We start from the raw sequence: 7,189 nt of genomic DNA on the forward strand, positions 1-7,189 counted from the left end.
AGTTTAAAAAAAAAAAAACAGGATCTATTTATTATTATTCAGGAGAAATAGCAGTTACAAAATCAGATATCCAGAGTAAATAAAAAGAATTATTAATAACTTTTTGCATGAAGTTTATTGCATCGTGACATTTAAGAAAAGGCCCCGATATTCCTTTTGCGAGTACTAAGAAGACGAAACTCTACCAAATGCTGAAATAGCCTCTGGAAAGGCGGAGCTTCCAAGAAATGACGTCAGCCAATCCAGTTCGCTTTAAATATTTCCAGAACATTCTATAACTGTACGTGTAGAAAAGGCGGGAAAAACAACTTGACTACGGGGCTGTGGATTTAATTCCACGTACTTTCAAATAAGAGAACGTCACCATTAAAAATGAAAAGAACATACAGTTAGAATTTTAAGTGTAATCTTGACTATATATATATAGGATGAGGGAGTCGAGTAGGAGTCAGTCATTTTTCCTACCACAGCCCTGCTTACAAGGCATAATGATAACTCACAGATTGTCTTTTAGAGATTTCTTCTAATTTTATACTGCCTAAGAAGACGAAACTCTACCAAATGCTGAAACAGCTTATTTTGTTAAATGCTGACTATGTTAACCACGTTTGAATTTCAGTGATTGTTATTGCCTAATTTACAACACCACATTTACATATTAATTTGCATTGCCATATCTTCACATTGTTGCTGGTATTGTGACTAAAAAAAATCTTCGAAACCCTTATAAAAGCTTTGTCGTGAGACATTCACAGAGTTGTAAAAAATAACAGAAATGGTAATACGAAATAACATCAGGATAATTACCTTCGATTCATTTAATGATATTGATTTAAAACGCATCTTATTAACAGTACGTCAAAGTAAGAATTTATAGATCCTAGATCCTAATTTTCTGCACAAGATCCGGCTATTTACAGGCGTATTCTTGAAAATCATATTACGCAACCCTGCAAAACCTTCAACAAAGCTTTAAAAGGCGTGTTTGAGTATTGACACTACGGCGAAATGCTATTGTTCGTTAACTGCTGAACTACTAGATAATCTTAGTTCTTAATGTCAATTATAAAATAAATTTTGAAGCCACAACCAGCTAAATCTCGATGTGGCTGCAGAAACGTGACCCAGGGGTTAATGAACAATACATACATAGTCCGAGATCCGAAATCGCCGGTATCGCGATTCTGGATTTCGGATATTTTCGGATTTTATGTCATCGATTTAAATCTGGTAAGATGTCAACGCTGGAGTTTCACTAAAAATGCTAACCGACTACAACCACTCAAGGGCCAAAAGTGTGATCATTGTCAAAATTAGTATACAACGTTGATCAATGTATTGTCACTGGTCACGGTTCGACTTCCCTAACCAGTAGGTATTTGAATGTAACCAGCGGAAATGTCAGTTAATAAGGAGAAAATTCATATTTAAGGCATACCTGCTATTTTTTATTGAATATTATGTGCTCCATTTCTAGACTTTGTAAGGGAAAGGAGGAAAATATTTTATTTATTTATTTATTATTTTTTCCCCTGCTGGTGGTTATTTAGGTTCGGATATTAGATCATTGCGAATATGGAACGTTCGGATTTCGACCTCTGTATTGTAATATTATATTGTCGATTCATTTATGTGTATAGAATCAGTGAACGAATCAAACAGCATCTATGATTATTCGCAAAACTGTGTTTTGCAGAATTTGCAGTTTTGTCTTTTCAGCAAATGTTGCATAAGTCGTAATTGGTTTATTCATGGAGAAGTAAAGAATTCTTTTTCTCTCTATATTGAGTTTTGATCTTCTTACAGTAAACACATAAATCCTCCTGAAACATTATGAGCTTTGTTGCGTCTAATATTTGTGCTTCTTTAATACTCAGTTTGTCGTCTAAAATCACGCCGAGATATTTTGTGGTGTTTTCTCAATATCTCCATAACTTTATTTCTATATTGCGTTAAAACTATTGGAAAGCGTGTTTTAGCGTTGAGTGGTGCATTGAGTACACTCACTTGATAGAGAGTTTCCATTTTCCAAACCATTCATTGACAAAATTAATAGCAAACTGAAGCTTATTAATACAGTAATTTATAATAAATGAAGTAGCCTTCTAATTATATCATCAGCATATTGAGTATAAATTGTATTCAGACTACTATGAAGTCATTAATTTGAATATTAAACAATTAAGAAATCAAAAGCAAATCCTATGATACTCTTGCACTGATGTTCTTGACATTAGAAAGATTTTCTATCAATCTTAACTTTGAATTTTTTCTACGTTTTACAGCTTTTGACTAATACGACTAGCTCTGGAAGGCAACTGAGCGCGTAACCATAAATACGGCCTCAACAATTCTCTTTTCATTCATTGATTCGATTATTTTTGTTAAGCAGACAACAACCTGATGTGTTTCTTAGTCGCATGCGATCAGGAAAAGAAATATATATTTTAACAAACATGTAATACGTAAAAAGCAAATTTAAAGTTAAAATAATTAAAAAATGTGCAAACATATAAAAGATTTAATTTTCGAACTAATCTACAATATCATTTAAATTCAGATAGCATAAGTAAATCAAGTGCAAAGCCAAACCATGAAAATAAATTCACCAATTTAGCAAATTAAAATTAATCTAAAATTTTTTTTAAAAAATGCATAAGTAAATGCCTGTTGAGCAGGCATAAGACAGACTTATCAAGGGTAAGTTGCCTCCAAACCTAACTCCACAATCATTCAATTCGTGTTTTGTCATTCATGCAGGCAAGGGTAAAAGTCATTCATGCAGGCAAAGGTAAAAGTCAAAACCAAAAGTAAATACATAGTGAAGAATGTCCAAAAAGAAATACCAATAAAGTGGTACCTTGAGAAATTAGCAATTAAAATAAAGGTCTAAAAGGAAAATACCAATAATGAAGTATTTTGAGAATTAACCCCTTAACTGCCGCGGGCGTATATATACGCCTTGCTCAGCCGATGCGTTAACTGCCCCAGGCGTATATATACGTCCTTCCAAACTGCTATCATTTGCTTTGCGCTGCTACACCCAAAATTATTCGCAAAGTTAACGCATCGGCTGCGCATCTGGGGCAGTTAACGCATCGGCTGAGCAAGGCGTATATATACGCCCGCGGCAGTTAAGGGGTTAAGCAATGTAAAGTCTAGTATTAAATTAATTTTTTTTTAAATTTTAAAAAATTAAATTTTTCAGAAAAATTAATTTAGAAACCAATGCATTTTAGAAACCCTTGTCTACAGAAACCTCCCCGATACGAATATGCATATCAATCAAAAAGAAACTAAAAAGGAACTAGACATAAATGTATATAAACCAATAAGAAACCAAAAAGAACTAATTCATAATTTAATAAAAACAAATAAATACTTAAAAATATAATTACATATCTAGAAAATACTTAAATACTACATAAAAAATACTTAAAAGCAAGTAAATAGTAAGTTTAATTCTAACTTACCTACCATATTAGCGTCGGGGTCTGTAAAAGTATTTCCTAAGTGATGTAAGTGTTTTCTGCAAATTATATAGATGGCCCTGATGTAAGTAAAGTTGAGTGCCAAGCTGCTTTGTTTTATTAAAAATATTGTAAACTTTAATATTAAAATATTTAAATAATATAAATATAGAAAAAATCAAAGAATATCCTAAAAGCATGTAATTCAAGTTTTAATTTTAACTGACCAACTATTTATGGTAGGGAGTTTAGTAGCTGAGCCAATCAAGAGATGTAAGTTTGCTCTGCAAATATCATAAAAAGAGCACTCTAATTGAAGTAAAGTAGAGTTAAGTGGTTATTGTGAATTAATAAATGTAAACTGTTTGTAATGTTAAATGTGTGTTGCGAAATTGTGTAAATAATGCAAAGAAAAACGTTAAGTGAAAAATGCAAATTAAAAAGTAATTAAGTAAAACTGAAATGTTTAAAATTTAAAATTTTTTAAAGTAATATTTAAATTTTAAAAAAGTCTTAAAATGTCTTTTTTTTAATTTAAATATTACTTTAAAATTTTTTAAAATGTCTTAAAAAATTCCCCAAATTTTTTCAAGTAAAATTTAAATTTTGAAATGAATTCCTAAAAATTTTTTATTTATTAAATTGAATGTGTTAAAAATGTTTATTAAAAGCTAAATTTAAAGAAAGAAAATATTGAAAGTTTTAATAAATTTCATTCCAACTGGTATCAAAACTTTACTAAATACTGGCTAAAGTATGGAAAATTAGAAGAAGATTAAAATCTTCACTCAATTCGGGCTATAATTGAGACTTTTGAAAAGAGTTGGCCCTTTATTAGTAAAAGGAAAGAATTCTGTATTGATTAAATATACATATTTACAAATTTATTTACAATAAAAATTTACAAGATAATTCCTTTACTCTTCTATATCCTCCATTACCCTCCAGCTAAGGTTTAGTTATGTTATCATACCATAAAGAGCCAAAAAATTATAAAGGTTAATGCCTGCCTTTTTAATATATAAATTAATAAATTTTGGTGGTACTTGGTTATCAACTTGAACATTAATTAGCTTTATTATTTCTTCCTTTAAATCTTCTATTTCAGTACATATATTTTTTATTTTGATTAATTGGTTATGAAACGTGTTTTCTATTACTTTTCTAGAGATATTAGAGTTCCAATTAATTAGCTTAATAGTATGAAAATGGAAATTCCTTCTTTTATCATATAATTTAATTTTGCTGTGTTTAAGAATTAGCAGGTCTAAGTATTCAATAGTATCTTGATTCGTATTCGTTTTATTAAGTGTTAAACTATTTGGGTAAATTTTGAATTGCTCAAAAGCAGAATTATTATTGATAAATATAATATCATCTATGTATCTAAATGTATGCGCAAATAGCTTTAATTCATTCTTATTTAAACTTAGTTGGAATTTATATTTAAAAGTAAAAAGAAATAGGTTACATATTTGTGTAGAACTGTTTGCTCCCATAGGAATTCCTCTAACTTTCTGAAAGATTTCATTATTGAATTTAATGTAGTTATTAAATAATGCAAAATTCCGATAAGTATTCCATCTTTCAATACTAAGGATATCAAGTATGTCAGGAAAAAGTTGTGGGAGTTGCATTAAACTAGTAAAAATTTCTTCTAATGGTAGAGAAGTATAAAGGTTTTCAAAGTCATAGCAGTTTATGTTTTTGATTTCTAAACTTTTAAACCTGCTGAGAACTGGAGCATTATTGTAAATAATCCAACTATAGTTGTGTTGCTTGTTAACGAGTTGTTGGATTAAATTACAGATTTTTTTAAGTTTAATTGCAAATATGTAATCTATATTCTTTTTATAATTATTTGTACTATTAGCAATAAATCTAAATTTGAGTGCTGATTTATAAAATTTTGGGAGAGCATATAGATTTGCTAATTTATTGTAGTTAGATGGTTGTGAAATTTGCAGTTTCTTATGAAATGCTTTTAGCTTTTTTGCAATAACATTTCCTTGTATATTGATGAGTTTGTAAGTAATGGCATTATTCAGTTCAGTATTAATTAATAAGACATAAAAAAATTTTCATATTATGCTAAAATTATTATTGGCTTTGTCAATTTCGGTTATTACGAACTTTTGTTTCAAATCTTGCAATAGAGGAATGAGAATATTCCACGGTAAATTGCTATTAAATTCAATCTTTCGAATTCTTTGCTTGAATTCTTCTACTACTCCATGTTTCCAAGCCATAAAGGTAGAATTTGAAATATTTAATTTGTAACTAGTTTTAACTATAAATTCGTCTAGATTTTTTACGAAACTTTTAAAACTGTGATGTTTGTTAATTTTTAGTACTGGTCTAAATTTCGTACCTTTTCCATTAAATTTCTTAAAAGTTGGTTTTGAACTATTGCTAAATTGCCTGTAATAATATGTTTATGAAATTTATCTATGTAATCTTTGTATGAAGCTCTTTGCAATATCAATGGGCTGTAGAAGCTAATTCATGGTGGTTAATTAGCAATTTACTAAGAGGTATTTGATACTTGAAAGCTGGTGAGATTTGTACTTTAGTAGTTGGAAAAAGTTGTTGATTTTTTCTGAAAATTTTGCTAAACTGAATATGATCATAGTTTGGATGAAGGAAATTGATTTTGCAGTAATATTTATTGTATTTGTTATTTGTAGAGAATTTATAATAGCAAAAGTCAATAATAAGGTCTTTGATAATATTGTGCCCTGTAAAATGCTGTTTAACAAATTTTAAAAGTAATTTTAAGAAATTGTGCTTACAAGTATGCAACCAAGTAATTATATTTTTAGTGAAATTATCAGTAAGAAAGTAATTATTAATATTATCGTTTAACTTTTTTGTATCTATTGTTGAAAAAAATTTATTTTTTTGTTTATTACCTGCTCTGGTTCCTCGTAATGTTTTTTTTTTACTGAATAATTTAAAATGGCTGTAAGTTGGAATTTCAGAATTTAATTTAATGTATTGGTTGAATGTATTGAGTCCATAAGGGTAAAGTGTTTTGAATTTAAGCATGTAGAGTGACTCTTGAAATAATCTAACTTTGTATTCAGGCACAATGTCCAAAATTTGAATATTAATTTTTTTGAAATCATGTATTTTAAAATATTCTAATTCAGCTGTATTAAGTGAGTTAAAATTAGTAGTTGCGAATTTTTTAATGTGTGCTCTGTGGTTGTTAATTCTAATATTAAGACTATTTTTGGTTTGTCCAACATATTTAAGATTTCATGTGTTACAAGTGATTAGATAAATGCAATTATATGTTTTTTCAAAAGGGGAGTTGTTTAGTGGCTGGTCTCCTGCCTGCTCAACAGTCATTCACTTATGCATTTTTAAAAAAAAAAATTTAGATTAATTTTAATTTGCTAAATTGGTGAATTTATTTTCATGGTTTGGTTTTGCACTTGATTTACTTATGCTATCTGAATTTAAATGATATTGTAGATTAGTTCGAAAATTAAATCTTTTATATGTTTGCACATTTTTAATTTTTTAAAATTATTTTAACTTTAAATTTGCTTTTTACGTATTACATGTTTGTTAAAATTTAAACTTCATTCCTTGCAGCAATGGCGCAAAGAATTAATTAAATTTGTATTTAAATTCAATTTATTCTTTTGAAACATATATATATATATATATATATATATATATATATATATATATATATTATTTATAAATAC

The sequence above is a fragment of the Stegodyphus dumicola genome, chromosome 8, assembly GCF_044657685.1.
Source record: "Stegodyphus dumicola isolate Sdum_Otavi_A_Nest chromosome 8, ASM4465768v1".
Taxonomy (NCBI): domain Eukaryota; kingdom Metazoa; phylum Arthropoda; class Arachnida; order Araneae; family Eresidae; genus Stegodyphus; species Stegodyphus dumicola.